Source organism: Equus przewalskii, chromosome 3 (genome assembly GCF_037783145.1).
Source record: "Equus przewalskii isolate Varuska chromosome 3, EquPr2, whole genome shotgun sequence".
NCBI lineage: Eukaryota > Metazoa > Chordata > Mammalia > Perissodactyla > Equidae > Equus > Equus przewalskii.
Window position 1 is genome coordinate 69,253,657 of NC_091833.1, and position 21,687 is coordinate 69,275,343.

Here is a 21,687-nt window from a genome sequence, read left to right on the forward strand (position 1 = left end):
CTAAAATAGGTTAGAGAAAGCGCTCTATTTCAGTGTCCTGGCATCGCAGAGGGAGGACACTATCCTGAGGCAAAGCGTATTTAGAGATCCTTTTGAGGTTTGCTTGATTTCTCCTCAGTTCCTAGAAAGCAAACTTTACATAAAATGAGGGCAGGAGTCACTGGAAAATTCTTTGAGAAATCCTTTGAGGCCAGAAAGCATTATTTTAGACATGGTAACTCTGGCTATCATAATAAAAACAAACCCTGATCTATGAATACACAATTGTTTCAGCAACAACTTTTCCAGATTATCTAGGTGGTTGCTGGTTCTTCTCTTTCTCTGTTCCTAACCCAATTCACTTGAAACAGCACTATCACCATCTTTGTCAATTTAATCAGTAACAAGCACATTTATTAATTTCATACTGTAAAATGTATTGTCCCGTCCCATTGTTATCAAGAAGTCTGCATTTTATTAAAATGGCACTGAAAATTAAATGAATAAATGTTAAATAAATCAAATATTAATTTCAACCATTTACTATTTTGTCTACTACATTATTTGAGGAATTTAAGTAAAAGAATTTATATACAAACAAATATGACTAAATGTAGTATACAAGTAATTAACAGCTAAAATTTAAAAATATTTACAAGAACATGTATTTTTCTTCATTAATCAACCAACTTGATTAGCAACAGCAGAACGATTGATATTTTTTATTTTTCCAACTTTTTTTGACATTTTTGAATGCTATAATTAAAATTAATTTTTTCTTAGAGTATGTGCTTAATGTAAGTTAGATACTGAAGATAACATTTTTTTAGTACATTTCACGTAAGAAGCCAAATACTCATGGGTCAATTGCTAAATTTAACTATTTGTGGATTTATCACTCATTGACTCTATGATGCATTTTTGATGAACATTCTATAGAGTTCATCACTTTTCTTAATACAGAACTTAGTCTATCACATCTAGATTTTAGGAGCTACAGATGCCTATAGCAATGCTAGTAATTAAAACACTTTGTTTATATTCTACTGGGCCAATTCATAGAGTTTTGTTGTTGTTTTTATCTGGTCTTTCTGGTACAAGGTGAACAATTTGATATCTTTCTGGTCAGTTTTTAATCAATTTTTCTCTTTAACTGTAATGGGTTATTTCTATTACACCAACTTTATTTAAAATTGAGATTTTACATAATTGACGATTGTTCATCTGTTCAACCTAAATAGCCATAAAGTTACATAATTGTTGCCTAAGATAATTTACTTAAAGTAGGTTTTCCTCACAAAAACTATCCAAAGTAGTTGCCATTAGTTTTTCTAAACTGATTTCACTTATAAACAGAAAACATTTGAATAAAATTAATAGTATGTTCTTTGAAAATAGTTGAACTCATGAAGCTAATCATCCGTAGTCAAGCCTATATAAACAACATGTCATTGTCTTTGGGGGAAAACAATATCTCAGTTAATAAAAGTAGTCAAATCACTTTAAACTTCTAGACATGGTCAATATCCATGCTAATGTTAGGGGTTAAATTTTCATACAGATAAGCACAGCAATCTTCTATACTGAAGGCTTTGTATAACTAACTAATCCATTTAAAAATTATTTCCTTAAATTACAAAGGCATTCTACTGCTTGTACGTTTCCTCCAATCTACTGTCATCTCCCGTCTTTGAGGGCCCCAGATTCACGATCTCTCAGGCCCTCTGGGGTTTCGTGATTGGTGGCATTATCCTTTATGGAACTACTAAAACACCTATTCCTATTGCTATCCAATCTGTTCTGTCAAGTCTGCTGGTAAATGCAATATTAGACACATGAACTGATTATTTGTACCCATATCTGCCTTTTCATCTCCTTCAATGTTTTGGAAAGTCATAAAAAGTTCTTCCACTTTATTACATGTGCTTCTTCAACAAAGTCAAGGATAAAATTTGCATACATGTAAATTGCTTACCAACTACTAATGATTATTAGCTTTTATGTATTGGGTGAATTATTTGAAAAATCTCAGAGCAGTGACCTCTTTCTACAGATAATTTGAGTTTCAGAAGATCTACAAGCTTCATTTACCGGAATTAAATTATTTTTTTTATGCAGTGAATTAAGATTTTCCTTTAAAAGTAAGAGGGATGATTATCTGTTCCTTGGGTTAATGCAGCCCTTCTAGCAGGATTGTGCTGAGTGCTCTGTATTATTAAAGAGTGAGACAGCAAATCAAGACAGAGATTTCTCATTACCTTGTCAAAACACATGAGTGATGGATGGCAATGTCTTTTTTCCAAATTAAATCACTCTTTTGTTTAGCACCAAATAATTAAAATTTCTATAGGAAGACACACATAAAACAACTATTAGAAAATCAAGTAAATGAGAAAGAGTAAAGAGTAATTCATTTACTAGTGTTGTGGCATGGAAAGTAGAGGGCTGAATGGAACGTAGTTAAGAAAGAGTAAAAATTTAAGCCTGAAATCTCCAAAATGTATACTCCAGCTTTAATCCCTCCCCTGAAATCAAGCCTCTTATAATGAACTGCCTACTCTCAGTAAATGATACCGACATTCACTCAGACCACAAATTTAGTAATCTTTCCTTTCTGTCTTTTGTTTCTTACTCCACATCCAATGCATCCATAAATTCTGCTGGTTCTACTGTCAAATTATATTCTGAGTCTGACCACCTCTTACTGCTGAACTGTTACCATGGTGGTAGGCAGAACAATGGACCACCAAGGATGTCCAAGTCCTTATCCCTGGAAACTGAATATGTTAGGTTACACAGCAAAGCGGAATTAAGGTTTTGGATAGAGTCAAGATTGCTAATCAGATCTTGATAGGGGAAGGGTACCCTGTCTTATCTGGGTAGGTCCACTGTCGTCACAAGGGTCCTTTACTTGTGAAAGAGGGAGGAAGGAGAGGGAGAACCAGAAAGATGACAGTATGAGAAAACTGAGGCAGACATTGCTGGCTTTGAAGACGGAGGACTGGGCAATGAACCAAGAAATAGGGGTTGCCTCTAGAAACTGGAAAAGGCCTGGCACAGATTCTTCCCTAGAGCCTTCAGAAGAAACGCAACTCTACTGACACCTTGATTGTGGACCAGTGATGCCTATTTCAGGATTCTGACCTCCAAAACTATGTGATAATAAATTTCTACTGTTTTAACTGCTAAATTTGTGTAATTTCTTACAGCAGCAATAGGATACTAATATATCATCTCACTTAAACAATTATTTTCATTACTGCCTACTAACTAGTCTCCTCAATCTTATTCTCATCTCTATAATATTCTGTTCTCTACAAACAAAATTAGGGATTGTTTTAAAATGGAAATTCTATACTTTGATCACTTACACAAACCATCCAATGACTTTATATCACAATCAAAGAATAAACTCGAGAATCTCTTCCTGACTCACAAGACCTTACATTACCTGGTCCCGCTCAACCTCTTTGACTCATTGCTTATGTCTCTCTGACTTTTTCTTTTCATTCTATCCATTCCGGTCTTCTTCCAGAATCTAAAGGATTCCAAACTCATTTCTGATGCATAATCTTTGCTTTTGTGGATCCCTCTGCGTGGAACACTATGGCCGCAAAACTCTGCATGGCTGAATCCTTCTTAACTTTCCTGTTTCTGATTAAATATCACCTTCTCAACAAAGTCTCTGGCCACCCAATCTAAATTAACTCCCTTCTCTTTAGTTATCTTGTTTCATTTCTTCAAAGGACTTAGCACTATTCAAAATCGCCTAGCTCATTTTATGATTTTATCTTTTGTTTATTCCCACACCAAAATGATGGAAACACCATAAGAAGAAAAACTGTATGCTTCATCATTGTAACAATGGTACTTAGAATAGGATCGACACATTATAAATGCATATATATTTGTTGAGTGAATGAATGAAAATAGTGAAGTCAATTAAGACTTTTAAAGATTAAGGTCATACACAATTAAATATTAACACATGTTCCTTCTCAGTTGATTAAGTTTATTAATTCTCTTACTCTAAATGTGTAGATTGTCACTTTGCACATCAGGGTAGAAAGTGTGTCTCATAATGTGGCTGTAATTTAGACAGTACACTTTTTTATTCACAATGATATTTAAGTTTCTCTTATCATGAAGGTTTCCAGAAAGAACTATTATCTTGTGAGCTCTACTCCTTTTTTTTGTAATTAATTTGAGTGATTATCCATTTCTTTCTGTGCATAATTCATTTCTTTCATTCTGTGATAACAATTGTCTTTCTAGCATGCATGCCGTCAGAATCTATAATTTGCACTCCGAATCAATAATGATGAGAATAATTCTAGCATAGACTTCATGGTCTCTGTAAACACATGCCTGAATTTAATTTTCTCTAAATGAATTACTACTTGTTTGACCTTGGATAAGTTCCTTAAACTCTGTGCCTCAATTTCTTCACCTACAAAATTAGTTTTAATGCTATTAGTAGCTACCTTGTAGGTTTGCGATGACTTAATTGAGTCAATATATGGAAAGAATTTAGAGACATATAGTATGCATTAACTAAATGTATTCTTATCAGGGAAATTATAGTACAAGGCATCTTGATTCTGTTGCACACATCATTTAACTCTGACATTTCAGTATAAAACCATTCTCCTCTAACTGTAAATCATAATTAGTTATGCTGACTAAAACAAAATTTATTTATATTTTTCAAAATAACGACTCACCCAAACTAAGCAACATGTGCGTAACTTTAAAATTCTATCTAATTTCAACTGTGTATCATGTTGTATAACTTAAAGATCATATTTAATAAATTTGACCTCGAAACTTTTCAGTTACTTCAGCATATTGTTCTATAATTTGACAGTACAATGGAGAGATAGGGTGTTGTTCAAGATACAAGAACAAGAAATTTGGCTTTTCTATTGTGGGAATACTGGAAATACTTTTCAGGAGATATTAAATTTGAAGTCAAGACTCATAATAAAGTGTAAAACTCCTAAGAGCAATCACTTGTCATGCATTATCACCATGAATCTAGCCAAATATTATCCATTCCTTTGGTTTCCTGAACTCAAGCTGTTTACAGTTACATAAGTGGTATTGGTAACCTACAACAACAATTTAAAAATTATATATCAATACTGTTATGTACTCAGGCCATTTAACCATCATTAAGGGGATATGGGCTCCATGGAAATAATTACAATCTCCAAAAGGGTAAAAATAACTGATTCAGAGCTTATAATTTTTAAAAATGCACTGTATACTAATTAAGTAAAATTTTTAATAAGTGTAAAACAGTCTATGATTTGGTTTGTTTCATTCTAATATTTTCTGTTTGATTCGAAATTACTTTTCCATGGTTTGGATTTATGCCTCTCACTTCCCCCGAATAAAATCATAATTACAGGCCATTAATTGATATTATAATTTTATAGACAGAAAGTAGTACAGCAGATACTTTTATGATGTCTAAACACTTAAAGAGATTAATAATTAGATTAATTATTCTAGAACTCAATTTATTTTTTTTTGGCACTAGTACTCCTAAATTACATTGACTTATTCTAATAATTCTACATAGTGATTCAAAGCATATAGTCAGTAACAGTTTCATTTTAGACCTGATTTATTCTAATTGTTCAGTTGGAAGAACCACTTGTCAACATAAGTGATGTCATGGGCAAATATCTCTGATTGATTCTGTTTCTATATCTCCCTATCTATTTTATGGCTGAGGTGGGTGATATGACTCTGGGCTAAAATATTCAAGTCATTCCTATTCTACCACATGAGAGCTGGACATTTGTATTGAGAATCATCTTCCTGTTTGTCCTTCTGCTACTCCTCCACTTTCTTTCAGGGAAGGGAGCAGCAGAATCCTAGGGATTATCTGAGGATAATTTAGGTCTTTACTAAGTACATCCTCAGCTCACCACTGGGCAGAGATGGCATGGAGATCAATTCAGGTCAGCGCCCACATTTGAAAAAGCACGATATTTTTTCTTTTCTTTTTTTTAGACTTATGCGTTATTTCATTACTTTGCTATCTCCACGCAAAATATCTCATTCTTAATTCAACTTTTACACAGCCTTTAACAAATAACATATACATATATTTGAATAAAGACCTTAAAATGAGTTAAAAACCATATAAAAATTAATGAAGCTTCATTGTCAAAAATTTGGAAAGAGTGAAATCTCTACCCAAAGAAAAATGTAAAACGAAAATTTTTTTATTATATAGAAGGCAATACTGAAAATAAACGGAAAAATAACAATGTAAAAACATCAATAAAGGTAAACAATAATTTTATTATGCAGCAATATTCATAAACTGACTAAAAGGAGATACATACAACACATGTATGTGTGAACATATTTGATAGATATTGAAATTCTGATGTGAATTTCAACTGGAGGTTCACGGAACTGAAAAAAATTTACAGTTTATTTGGAAGAATAATCATGACACTATTTCTAAGATAATTTTAACACTAACAATTGAAGAGAGGAAAAAAGACTTGCACTACAGATAATAGTGCTCACAACATTGTATAAGATTAGCATCTGAAGACATAAATCAATGTAAAAGGGTAGTAATCCACAAGCAGAATACATATATGTGAGTATTAAAATATAATTATGATAAACTTCATTTTATTGAGAAAATCATATTTTATTGTATAACTGTTGCTGAAAAGTTTTATTATACTTTTGAAAGATTGCAATTAGATGATGAATCTCAAAATATGCAAAATGAGTACTAGGGAGATTTTAAGCCTGGTTTTAAAATAGAAGTATAAAAATCATGAAACTATAGAATATTAGAAATAATACAAGGATACATGTGTAAACTTTGGGTTAGGGGAAATTTTAAGCTTAGAAAGGAAACTAAGAATCCAGAATTAAAAAAGAAATCTATTTAATTACATGATAAATTTCTTGGATATGATTAAAAATTTTACTTTTAAAAGAAACAAAGGAAAACAACAGTCTTGAAAATGATATTTACAGCATAGGACAGTTCCCAAAAATTTTGTAAAAAAATAAATTAAAAGAAAAGAATAAAAGGGAAAATAATATAAAAATGAGAAAATACACAAAGAAGGAAATGCAAATTATGAATACAAAAACATTCAGACATATGAAATTCCTCTGGAGGAGTTAAGAAAATGCCATTCAAAGAGAGTCAATGCAACTTTTCACTAAGATTGGTAAAAATTATAAAAAATGGATCATATCCATTGCTGTAGAAGCTGTGGTATGCTAGTCCAGTGTGAAATGCTACAATTTGTAAAATAGAATCATTAAAATTTGATTCAAAAGTCACTTTTGAGATTATATTGCACAGAAATAAAAGCACAGTGTGTGTGTATGGTGCAGTTTGTTGTGAGGAAATAACTGGGAAAATAGTTCCTGACGACCCATAAATAAGAGACTGAGTAAATCCTAGCATATGCAGAGCACATACATAGTATGAAGTACTTTGTAGCTGTTTAAAAAACGAATTAGTTCTATTTGCATTAATTTAGAAGAAAGTTCATGATATACTGTTATAAAAAATACATAGATTGACATATAATGAATAAATAGGTATATAGATAGATAAACATGATTTAATTTTCCTTCAAAATACAGAAAAATGTGCCTGTTTCTTTATTGTTTATAGATATCTTTAATGGCATGAAGAAAAGCATGTGAAGATATTACAAATCATTAGTTTGGGGTAGAGACTGAAGGAAACAGAACATATTTTGAAAATAAGATTTATCTCTAGATGTATAGATATATCTCTGTGGTTTGGACTTGAACAAAAGGAATGTTAGTGTTTTCTCATTTCTTTTTCTCTTCTTTTGAATTAGGAACATTCATTATCACTCTTCCACCATTTTACATGATGTATGTGTGTGTGTGCGTGTGTGGGCAGATAACTTATCTTTAGTGTCTATAGGTCAGTGGACCAAAAGGAGCCACACTCAGACAGAGCACAATGTTCATTACCCAGAGAGCTTTTCTCTGAGCTGGAAGGACTGGGCAGGAACCTGGGTTGTTTCTCTTGAAGAACTTCAGAGTATTTACTATGTTTAGAAAGAAGGAAGCAATGAATACTTGGTGCATGGAAGTATGGAAGGTAGCAAAGAATATTAACAAATATCCGTTTTCCAGATTGTTCTTCGTGAGGTTTTCATTGAGGAATTCAATAAGAAAAAAATTAAGAAAGATATTTTAGTTTTTGTAGAAATGTTGGTAAGAAATTTATTAGTGAATTTCTGATCTCTTTATCAGGACCCACAAGAGAATTTTTCTTGTTACCAAATTTTCTACATCTGATGATGAACTAACAAGCCTTTATATTACGGAATCTATGAATCTTGTAATTTGTATGTCTCTTAGATTTACTTGATAAGAAGTTTGTAGTCAAAATTTTTTTTAACTTTTTATTGAGATTATGATGGTTTACAACCTTGGGAAATTTCAGTTGTACATTATTGTTTGTCAGTCATGTTCCAGGTGCACCCATTCACCTTTGGTGTCCATCCCCCACCTCCCCTTTCCCTTGGTAACCACTAATCTGTTCTCTTTGTCTACACGTTTAACTTCCACATATGTGTGGAGTCATACAGAGATTGTCTTTCTCTATCTGGCTTATTTCACTTAACATAATACCAACAAGGTCCATCCATGTTGTTGTGAATGGGACAATTTTATCCTTTTTTTATGGCTGAGAAGTATTCCATTGTATATATATATACCATATCTTCATCATCCAATCATCAGTGGATGGACACTTAGGTTGCTTCCACATCTTGGCTATTTTAAATAATGCTGCAATGAACATAAGGGTGCATGGGACTTTTGGAATTGCTGACTTTAAGCTCTTTGGATAAATACCCAGTAGTGGGATGGCTGGGTCATACAGTCTTTCTATTTTTAATTTTTTGAGAAATCTCCATTGTAGTCAAATTTTAAATAAAGTTTAACTTACGTAGGATTTTCTCTCTTTCAGGGTTTAAAATCTGTTTTAGTTTAATGTTTAATCTTTATTTTTAATTAACAGTGCTTTTTAAATTTATATGTTACTCAACAGTATTATATGATTAGAACAAGTTGACCCAAGTTCTTTTTGTAATGATAGCAAGTATGTGTGAATAGATATAAATAAAAGCCAATATTCCTGTGGTCTGTGATTACATAAATGCATCAAATGTTGGGACATTGTCCAAAGGATTCAATGCTATTTATTAAAAGAAACACAAGGAAAGCATTGGTCCAAGAGAAAAGAAGATATTTTCTCTGGGAAATTATTAAAACTTAGTAAAATCTTTGTTTAACTTTACCATCATTTACTACTTTTTAAAGGCGACTGGGTATTTAAAATGCTCAAGGAGGAAATAGATTGCTTAGCATAGGTATCTATCACACTTTTAAACAGTTATATTAAATCACTGTCTTGATGGAAGTCATAATTCATCCAAGTAGCTTAATATATTTCAAATGTTAAAGTAGGAAAGAAGATAGAATTAGATAGGCCCTTAAGGAATCTGATGTTATCTCAGATAGATGGATAGACAGAGAGAGATGAATGACAGATTAGATGGATATGGATATAGCTATAGACCTGGATAACATTCTGGGCCTTTTCTTCTTTCCTTTTCATTAATATCTCTTTGGAAATGCTACTTGTTGAAGAGCCGTCACTTCCTGCATTGAGGGGCATGCTTAGTTTTTTGGCTCAGACTTATGTGGATAAGCTAGAAGTAGAGGCATGGTTAAGAGAACACCACCTGGCCACTGGGCAGTGAGGGAGCCACGAGGAATGTGATGGGATAATTACTTTCCCATCACCAGGGTTTCTGATTCTTTATGAAAGAATGCGATATTTGTTGATTGGTGTTTGACATTCTGAGTCTTTTATTAACAAAAAGATTCAAAATAAATCTGACATTCTGAAGGAGCTCCCACACAGTCAAATTGAATACTGTCCCAAATCAACACTCTTGGTGTTGGAATGAACTTAATTTGTAATTAGTAATTAAATAAAGATGAAGGAAGTAGCTTGGACCTAATTAAAGCTCCACATATAGTAAAAAGAATATTAAGAATTTACAGGGAAAAATGGTAATTTGTTTTCAGTAACATCCATTTCTTAATAAAGTCTTAAAACCTGCTAGAGAAAGACTGACTATATTCTCTTATATTTAACGTATTCCTTTGTATTTAACTTGCATTTAAATGGGTCGGAATGATAATCAATCATGTATACTGTAAATGATTTCAGTTTGCTTAGCGTAGCCTGTCTAGTAAAATAAACAATGTGTAACAGATATTAATTCCATGAAAATCTTGGAAAATTAACATTTATTTTCTAAGATGAAGCAATGAATTACGCACAGTGAATCTGATATGCAAAGGACAGAGAGGTAAATAGCATATATTGAAAAAATTGTACAATTTTTGCAACTTTATATTTTAAACGTGTATTTGCTATATTTCTTAGTTACACTGAAATATTGTATATATGTATAAGCAATTGACTGCAAGAGAAAAGACTGAAAAGCATTTAAATTGATAGTTTATGACCTCTAAAATATCCATTCTCTTATTAATTTAAATTTCATTAGATATATAGATTTACTGAAGTTAAGCTCTAAAATTGTGCAACTGTTCATTGTGATATATTTGTATGTAGCATTCCAGAGCAAGTTTTCACACCCTTTATATAACAGGTAGTTTGTTTGTTTATTGTCTAGAAGGTGGCATTGGGTCTGGCATAAGGTGTCACTTCGAAAATTTATGTTTTCAAACAATTGGCAAGATTCTTATTAAGCTGAATCCATTGCTCAGAGGAACCTATCTTTTGAGTAATATATCATGATGGTGCCTTTTGCACCAAAGATCTATTACATGAGCACTACAGCAGTGTGACAGTTCTAATGATGTATGGGATAATTCATCATGAACGTTAAGTTTTGTTGTATTCCTCAAAGAGTTGTTCAGTTGCTGAAGAATGAGACTTAGGAAACAAAGTGGGTTTAGCTCCATTGGAGAGTTTGTCAGTCATTAAGAAATCTTTAGTGCATCTATTTCTCTGATGCGAAAGCTGAAGTGGGAGTTATGAAAACCCTGTTATATGAAGCAAATAAGGTAGTGTTATCTATTTCCTCAAAGTACTATACAAATGACCTGAGGATTGAAGTATTTTTACCAAGTATAAGAAATTTTGGTCAATGCACAGCATCTTTAGCACCTGCTTACTTGTTTAGCATATCCTAAACGGTAGTATTTGAAGGAAAAAGATACAGAAAATCTAGCTTCAGTCTATGAGGAGCGTTTAGTCTAATTAAAGGAATTACCTTTATCTAAATTATAGACATATGCCACGTGTGAAAAACCTTGTTTTAAGAGTTGATCCATAAACTATCCTTTCTCGTATTTTGGAATCAAAATCAGTACTATTACTTAAAGGGGACCAGGAAGACAATAATTTTGTTCAATGTGCAGCTTTATATGAAAATGTTCAGTATATTAACTCTTGGAAAGACTGCACCATGGACATGAATGGCCTTATGTTAATAATATATTGCCTTCTAGAAATTTCAGTTCTAGGAAAAGCTAATGTGCTGGAAAATCCCCAGTGAAACAGCAAGCACACCCTATATTTCTGTAGGTCTCCTGCTTTTGCGTAGGACAGTAGAAATTTAAATTATATTTTTATCTACATTATATATATAGGTAGATTGATGAACAGATTAGATTAGATTTAGATTGCATCCATAAAATCAGGCAGAAGAAAAACACTATTAAACAATAAAATATGATGACTTAACTTTTCTATTTAAACTCCTTCAAAAATTTTCCCACAGCTTTGAAAACAAAGCTCTCTTAGCACAGCGAGCAAGACTGCATGATCTTCCTACTCACCTTCTAGTCTGTCCTCATCTCAAACACTCGGGCTCCGAGTTCCACCTGAGCACACGGGTCTTCTTTTCGTCCCATGCCTCTTCTTTCCACAGGGCTTATGTATATATCACTTCCTCTGTCGGGGAAGTCCTTTCCTCTCATTTTAAGTCTTGTCAGACATACAGAAAAAAGGGTAGAGAATATAACCAACAATCATGTCTACATCATTCAGCTTAAGAAATAAAACATTGCCTATAGACTTGAGTCCCTGCGTACTCCTACCATATCTACTTCCTCCCACACTCTCGACCACAGATAACCAACTTTCGGATTTGAACGTTTATCAATCCTACACCATTAACAAATATTTTGTACTACATATACATGTATTCTTAAGCAATAAAACACTGTTTTCAATTTTATGTAAATAGGATCATGGTATACACCATTGAATAAAATGGCATTTTATTCTTCACAATTTACTTTTTTACACTCAGTATTACTTGTGAAGTTCTTTCATACTTATGTAGAGAGATCTAGTTTATTCATTTTCATCACTGTTTGATATTTTATGAATGAACACAATACGCTTTGCTCATCCTTCTTCTAAAGATTACATTTAGAGTTTTAATTTCCTTCTTTCCTTCCATCCTTCCATCCTTTCTTTCTTCTGCCAACCTTCCTTTTCTTGAGTGATAAAACAAATGCTGATATGAACTATGTAGTATAATTTTCTTGTATACGTATATATGATTGGGCAACGTGCATTGCATGCTCATCTTCAGTTTTTCTAGGAATTATCATATTGCTGTCTAAAGTGGTTGTAGTAGGGGCTGGCCTGGTGGCACAGCAGTTAAGTTAGCATGTTCTGTTTCTGCGGCCTGGGGTTCGCTGGTTTGAATCCTGGGTGCGGGCCTATGCACCGCTTGTCAAGCCATGCTTTGGCAGCATTCCACATATAAAGTAGAGGAAGATGGGCACAGATGTTAGCTCAGGGCCAGTCTTCCTCAGCAAAAAGAGGAGGATTGGCAGCAGATGTTAGCTCAGGGCTAATCTTCCTCAAAAAAGAAAAGAAAAAGAAAGAAATTAAAAAAATAAAGTGGTTATACTAGGTCACATTTCCTTAGCAAAATAAGAGATGTCATTTCTCTGCAGCTTTGTTAGCACTTAATGTGAAATTCTATCTTACTACGTTTTTAGTCACATTCTCCTGACAATTTGATCTGTTTTCACACGTTTCTTAGTCTCTTCTATAAATTGTCCAATCAAATATTTTGCTTGTTAATCTATTGGTTTGACTTTTTTCTCATTACTTTTTAATTAAAAAAAATGTGTCTCAGGGGTAATTGTTCCAAGGGTAATTGTAAATTTGTTGTGTCCATGGGAGGAGGTGAGTTGAGTGTCTTCCTACACCTCCATCTTCCCAACTATCCTCTAAAAAATACATCATGGATACAAACTCTTATAAATATCTCCAAGTCTGAGATTACCTTTCAGCTTTCTGATGTCTTTCTATTAATATAAGTTGTTGTAAATTATAATGTAATCAAATCTATCAATATTTTTTCTTTAAAGCTTGTGCTTTTTATGCCTCATTTAAGAAATTTCTAATTTTATAAAGATAGTCTGTTACGTTTTCTTCCTAAATTTAAAATTAATCTTTGAAATTAAGGTTTTTAAAATATATGATGTCAGGTATGGATCCACTTTTTTCCCATAAGGTTAGTCAGTTATGCCAGAAGCATTTGACATATGGTCCATCTTTTCACGTTGATCTGCAACGCCCCCTGTATTATACTTCATTCCTTATAAGCATGGTTCCCTTTCTGGGTTATCTATTCAGTTCTATTGTTCTAATTATCTCTTCATTGGGTAATACCATATTTTTAATTATTATACCTTGATAATTGGTAGGGCAATTTCCTCCAACTTACTCCTCTTCTTTTTCAAAATTAACAAGGCTCTCTTGCCCTTTGTTTTTCTAAGCAAGCTATAGAAGCAGCTTGTCAAACCTCGTGAATAATACTGATAGAGATTTTATTGGAATTGAAAATACTTAGCCTAATTAACACCTAATCATCTTTCAGATGTCATTTAAATTGATTCTTCCATTTGAATTCTTCAATGATTTCTCCAAGAGTGTTATATCCCATTATTATATTATCTCACTAAAATATACCTCTGCTTTGTTGCACTTACCATATTTGCCTTTTTATATTTGTCTCTAGGATTGTTTTTCATGCCTTTTCTCTATTAATGATAATAGTAATAATAATAATAATGATAGTAATACAAGAATAACATAACTACTAATACTTAGTCAACACACACAAACTGATGTAAATCCAGAAGTGAAGCAACATATACAGTGACTTAAGTTACTGTCTTAGCAGGCAGATTACCCAGCACAGACCCTACACCCTCCAAACAAAGTCTTGGAAGAAGACGATGTTAAATAGTATGACTGGCTTGTCATCCAGATTTTTACTTAGGTAAATATAAACCTACCAATAAAAATAAAAGAAATCTAATTGAAAACCAATAATATCCCATTAAATCTTTATACTAATTTAATTATTGAGAGAAACATCTATCATGTATCTATCCATATATCTGTCTCATCTATATCTTGAATATGAAAGTGAACATTCACTTGGTAAAGCATGTGAGCACGTTCCAAAGGAAGTTTTTGCCCAAGCAATTGAAACTAAGTATTGAATATTCCTTTACAGCATAGAGCAGCTCTTACTTTGTTTATTGCAATTTACTGCTGTAAGAATCTAAGTAATAGTGAAAAGAGGGCAAGAGTCTCCCTTGCATTTTCAGGATAGGGCTTTTCACTTTTACTGATTTTGAACACTTTTGTTTTCTTTAAATTCTGTGTCCTTGTCTTCTGATCTAATCAGACGTTCTTTCTCTTTCTGAAAAGCAGAACAAAGGCCAATGTCTAAAAATGACCATTGATATTTTCCCAGACTGTCTTCACCAAGGGAAACATAATTTTCCCACTAGCTATTTTTTCATATTCGTTTCCAAAAAGGATCTTTAAAGAGTGGTACCAGCTTCACTGGCTGCAAATGTTGAGCCCACTGGTGATTTCTTTTCGGACAACTTTGACTTAGATGACAAAATGAATATTAAAGAAATTTAAAGAACAACTCTAATATGTAACGAAATGCAATAGAGATAGAGATTTTTTTTAAGATGTAAAAACTCATATAGAGCTGCCAAACCTAGTTACACTAAAAACAAGTGAGAAAAATGTAGACTGCCTCCTGAGCTTTCAAAAACCATCAGACACTCAATACGTAGTAATGACTGAACATATTCACTGTACTTAAAGCCTATATTAAAAGAAGTGTCTGCAGAAATTTGAATTAAAGAAGATTCTGTGAAATTTGCCTAAGTACAGAAAGCACATCTATTTTGAATTTTCTTGCTTTTATTTAAGACAAGTGGCAGATAATTTCACAGCTGTCAGTTAATGCACATAATGAATGTCTTATAAAAGGATGAAAGCATGAAGTTGTATTCATGTTCACCAAGTACGTAAAGTAAATTCAAAAGGATGTCAAGATCTGGTAAGAACTGAAAAATGCAAGAACACTTTGGTTAAGCAGTGTGTGGGGGTAGGGTAGGGGAGTGAATACTAACCCTTCATCTCCCTAAAAATTAAATCAATAGGATAGTAGGCCTAGAACTAACTGCTTTAACTCAGATTTTTGCATCAGTTTCTACGGACTTTATCGTATGGCACTTTTATCTGACATGGATCCAACTTTAATTAATTGCTTTGAAATACTTTGTCTTTTAAATTTAATACTAAATCCTGGCATTCTTTAGCTTTTAGAATCTGTGGGCATTTTATATCTAGACAAGATAGATAAGGATACTCTCCAAATATGGGAAAAGAAGATATAATGAAATAAATCAAAAAGAACTGCATAGTGTTAACATTGGGTAGATTGAACAAGTCTAAATCTCATGCATCTAATCTCTTATAATTCCATGAAATTGTACCACAGTTACTTCTTGATTTCTGATAATGAAATGCTTAGATATTATTCTTTAATACTATTGTGATAATCATTATGTCAAGTAAAAAAAAGAATCAATGAATAGAACATACACGATCTGTGATATTAGATTGCTTCAACTTACTTAAAACATCACCATAAAACTTGTTTTGGACACGGCACATAATCACATACTCAAAACATGGGATTATATTCTGTTTGCAGACAGAGTGACATCTCACGTTCTTATTCATTTTAGTGGCTCTTTATGGTTTGTGTCCATGCACTTCTTTGAACATCAGTATGGCTTTACAATCTTAAACTTCACCTCTGGCCTGGTGTTATGATCCAGCCTAAGGAAGAAAGGAAACTAACATTTTAAGCCAGTGTCACTTTCATAACAAAATCACATAAGCATCTATCCTTGAGTCAGGACTTTGTTATTTATGGCAGTGGAAGTATCAGAGCACCAGCATGTGTCAGTTTCCTGAGCCCTAATTCCCACAAGGTGAGGCAAAGAGGGCCAGATGGCACCAGTACATACAGAAGGTTGCATTACAGGGCATCAGTCCTGAGCTTACAGAACCTGAATCGTTTATAACAGACAGTGAGCATTCTTGCTCTTTGCTCCAGAGGTAGACACAATTTCTACCCTCTGGGGCTATAAGCTAAGTTTCTCTTTGCTCTGGAAAAAGGCACTATCTCACCTTCTAAGACTGTTTGCTTTACAAAGACCCTTGAAAAGTTAAACCAGAACAATGGTGATCGGGTGTTCTGCTTGCAAAACACGCAACAATCTGAGAGACACCTAGGGAACTGTCTTCCAACAATATCCAGAGTTATTACGAAGCAACAGTGAATAAGATACACTGATATTGGCAGAAGAATAACCAAAAAAAAAACAAGTAAAAGAGAGTCAAGCAACAAACCTACATCTATAGTTACTGTACAAATGTGCCGCTGCGGTGGCAGTGGACTCAGGAATAATAGCCTTTGCTATAAATTGTTCTGTGTTAATTAGATTTCCATACTGAAAAATATATTTACACACACATACATGCACACACAGTGACCTCCACTTTATACTGTACCATAAGAGCAATTCAAAATGGATTGTTGGTTTAAATATCAGAGATGTAAAAAAAAAAAAAAAGAAACACGTCTAGGAGATAATAAAGAATACTTTTATGACTAGATTTTTAAACATCACTGAAGACAGATCTCAAAGGTGATGGTAAGTTATTTCTTTCCCATTTGGGTAGTTTGCCAGATACCTGGCTCAGCAGATCTGGGTTTCAGAATATCATCCTTTCTAACAAACTCAATTCCCAAGCCAAGAAGGTTTCACTTTTTCATATATTTTCCCTGCTCCCCTGTCCCGCTAACTAAGCAGAGCATTACTGGGCAGTCTTTCTCTCTCCTCAAATGTTGGCCAGTGTGCATGCCATCCATTTATCCCCAGTGGAGACCGTGGGACAGGATAAGAGATTCTGGGCACTCTGTTCCTTCTGCACTTCCAAGATTTTCCCAATACATCCCATCTGATATCTGTACTTTTATGGTACTATGGTTTTGTGTTTACAACTCCTTTTTTAAGACAGTTCTTGACCATGAAAGGACATACTCCACTCTTCCAGATGCTACGGGTTTTTGGAAAAGAGTTCAACTGATCCACTCATAACTGGGTACTATTTCTCCTTAATTTTGGTGACAGGTCATCCTCTGCTAGCTTTGAGTGAGTGGGCTGACAATGCAGTTAGCTAACTTCCTTCCTTTAAAGAGACTGCTGAGATGTCTGTTCAAAGCCCAAAAGAAGTCATTTTGCCGTGTCAGGTAGCTGCCTAGTCTGTTAGCCCAATACCCAGCAATGCCTCAGAGATGTTTGATTCAGTTCTTGAGGTCTTTAAAGGGTTGGCAACAAAAGGGTCTGTCAATGACAAATTCTCCCAAAAAATACTTTATTTAAAAGACAGGTGAATTTGTTACCAAAAAAAAAAAAAGAACTCCTGGAGGTTTCTGTGCCTTGTTTAAATGTGATATGCTGGGCCCCAAGGGCTGGAGCTGAGCTGGGTGCCAAAGCTGTCACAAGAAATAAAGTGGTCACAGTGTTCAACAGTTTGGATAAGATGATTCAACTCTGGAGAAACACTGCCAACATCAGCACAATCTGTGTTTTGACTCGTGTTGACCTGGCTGACTGTCTTATATCTAGCAATGGCAGTTGCCTGGCAGGCAAGAACTTGATACGCTAATTCTAAAATTCATATGGAAGAACAAAGTGCCAGTAATAGCCAAGACATGTCTGAGGAAGAGTAAGGTAAGGTATACGGACTGCAGAGAAAATGAGCAGATATAAGGGATCGCTGTGAAATCCATGGCTATTTCACTACATTATGAAAAAGAGTCAAGCTGTCCTGGCTGAAATGTAGGTGGAGATCTCTGACTGGCTTGAGGGCAGAAAGACTGGCAGTCTATACCTGCCCTTACTCTACCCAGGTAATGAGGAGTACCTGGTTAATCTGATAGACTCCCCAGAACACGTGGATTTCACCTCTCAAGTATAAACTGCTGATTGCATTTGTGATGGGTACATCATTGTGGCAGATGCGATGGAAGGGGTCTGCAGACACTGGCAGTTCTGTGAGACGTCTGGATCGAAAACATCTGTCTAGTTTCAGGAATTAGTAAGAATGATTGCTTGATAGTGGAACTGAGATTCACTCCACAAAAGGCCTATTCTCACTTCAAGAATATTTTAGAAGACATTAATGCACTCACAGGGACTCTTTCACTTCTAAATTCCTAGCAGGAAGAGCAAAGTAAAAGACTAAATTTCAAGTGAATCCAAATTCTGAACAAGGAGGGCAAGTACCTGGCTGGAGCACTGGCTTGGAGGATACAATAATTTCCACTTTTACTTCCCTCCAGATCAAAAATGTGGTATTTACCAGCACAATGGATGGTTAGGACTTTAAAATTGAACTCTTTGACAAAATCTAGTTAGAAAGATTGGCATCAAAAGGGAATTTCTTTTGAAAACCTGCGAGGAGATCATTATGTGAATATAAAAGCCAAGAAAATTAGGAAGTTTGATCAGGCAAAAGGAAAGAAACTTTTATTTGTAAAGTTGATCCTGGAAAGTGTTTGTAGTTTATATGATGCTGCCTTGAAAAAGAACAAAGGAAAAATTGCTAAAATAGTGAGTTCTTTAGGATAAAATATTGGAGCACAAGAGGTACATCATTTAGATACTAAAGTTCAGATCAATGCCATTTGCTGTCAGTGGCCACTGTGTCCCAAGCTGTTCTCGCTATAGTGCATCAGAAACTCCAGAGCTTCCTTGATATTATAGTTGAGAAAGTGGGGAAACTAATGTGCACATGAAGACAAATGATTGATTCTCTTCCACACGAAACCCAGGCACCGAAAGCAGCTTCTATGAAGTGTGGAAGTGAAGACACTCCTCCAGTTATAATGTTTGTTTCTAAAATATTTGCAGTTGATGCTAAGGCTTTGCCTCAGAATAAGGCATGATCTCTCACTCCAGAAGAAATTTCTCAGAGACATGAGGATGTGAGACAAAGGCACATCGGGAAGCTGGCAGCAGCTCAGGGGCAGGTGACTTTGGAGCTCGCCCAAAATGGGAATGCTCTTGAAACAAATCCAAAGAGAAAAGAGTCAAGAGGTGATGAGCAACAGATGGGGAGTGTAAAAAACTCCCATCTTAGGAAGGAAATCTGTGTCTTAGGAAGGAAATAATCAAATATGTTTCATCACATAGGGCTTGAAAAGGAAAGGAAAGAAAAGAGGGCTCAAGTACAGTCCTGTTGAGTTTTTGCAACAGGTACCATTAGGTCTCTCAGCCCTATCAGATGTCCTTTCTCAAGTCCCCACATGCAATTCTCTTCTCTGAAAAACGTAGATCTTCTCATTAGAATGGAACTGGGAACGTGAAACTCTAGAGGAGCTATCTCTAGGAATATGCTAGGAATAGGAGGTCTGCACGACTTTGTGGTGATATCTGCAATACTCTGTAGCTTGCCATCCTGCCCGCCATTTATACCACTCCTATTGAAGCCATCCCTATTGTCAGGGTTGCTGTTGAACCAAAACACTGAAGTGAAATTCTTTACCTCATCAAAGAAATGAAGCTGTTAAACCAAGCTGATCCCTTGGAATTTAATTAAGGAAATTAAAACAGAGGGCATATTTTAGTCACAGCTCAGGAAATCCACCTTCAACAATGCCTGATGACTTAAAAGAAAAGTTTGCAAAGATTCAAATTGATGTATCTGAACTCATTATTCTATTCATAGAAATAATCACCAAACTCTCAAAAGTTGATATGGTAAATGAATAGTCAAACAAAAGAAGGCAAAATCCATGAAGGAATCCAAGTTGACTCTTAACACGCTAATCAACAGAACACCTCCCAATAAACTTGTCATGCTCAGCGGGAAGAAATCAGTCAGATTCTGGAAGAAAATAGAGATCTAGTTTGCGCTATGGAGCTACTGAAACCTCTGTGAATCAGGACAGAAATACTCATGATTCACCAGAAGATCTAAGAGAGAATTGGGAATTAACAGAAAAACTATAACAACATATAGCAGGGAGAAAATGGAGGCACACTTGTTGGCTAAATCTGGTCATCTGGCCCAAGAAAACTTGGTCTTGATATACTAGTCCATAATAGTGAAGGTTTTCAGAACTTAGTATGGCCAGGTCCATCTGGCCAAACTTCCAAAGAAGCTAGGAAATACTGACATTTGGGCAATAGCATTGTGAGTTGTGAATAGCAACCCTCTCTGGGCCCACATGTGAGGAGTAGGTATCTTTTTTATCTTCAAATATGGAACCTAACTAAATTTGAGTAACAAGGAGCAAGTGATAAGCAGAATTAAGAGCAAAGTGGTCGATTAAAAGAGGAACAGGGGAAGATGAAACTGATTCTGGTCAAGATGAAAACCAAGATGGCTGCTCTGTGGAATTTGAGAAGAAGACTGCTCATAAATGAGAAGCATCACTGCCTGATTGCTGTGGACCCTTCCCAGGACAGCTAATTGCCACCACGAAAGAAATGTGCTGCTATGTGCTTCAAGTGAAACCTCAGTACCTGATGACACTTACGTACATACGCAGCAAATGGCCACAAGTGATGTTCTTGGTTAGGTCAATCCTGTCTCATCAAAGAGAGAGGGTTGAGTGCTTTGAGAAAACAATGAAAGGAGAAAGACATGCTTATCATCAAGGCTCTGCTATCTATTGCCAAAAGGCTTTCTTCACTAATGAAATCAGGAAGAGGCCAGCTCTCAACTGCTATTCAGCCCTTGGGAGATCATTCTCAGTGATCTGTTCTGGGTACCAACCGCTGGGGAGAAGTACTTGCTCTTGAGGGAAAAGGCTGATTCAGAGAAAAAGTCCTGGAAGTACATGAACACAGTGATAAGGTGGAAAGGTCTTTATCTGTGAAAGATTGTGGAACACATGGAAAAATAGACAATATTCAACCAAAACAAATAACTGATATCTACAGTACAGAATTATGGGCCAAACCTGTTCTACTACTGGTAGATCCTCTACTTGGAGCCTTACTGTGGACTATCAGGGGCTAAACCAAAAGAAGTTACAGTTGTTCCCACAGTGCCTGACATCATAACAGTAACTGAACAGATTGCTTCCACTTCTGACATTTGGTATACACACCACCTTGGACATGGATAATGCTTTCTTGGACATGGCTGACACTCCAGGAAGGGAAGAAAATTTTACGTGCCTTTACTTG

The 21,687-nt window shown here is 34.7% G+C and overlaps 1 pseudogene; it reads left to right on the forward strand.

The window, feature by feature from the left end:
* The window catches only part of LOC103553350 (elongation factor-like GTPase 1), a 120,401-nt pseudogene extending 99,000 nt beyond the window's left edge, over positions 1-21,401 (forward strand).
* The last annotated feature ends 286 nt before the right edge of the window (positions 21,402-21,687 follow it).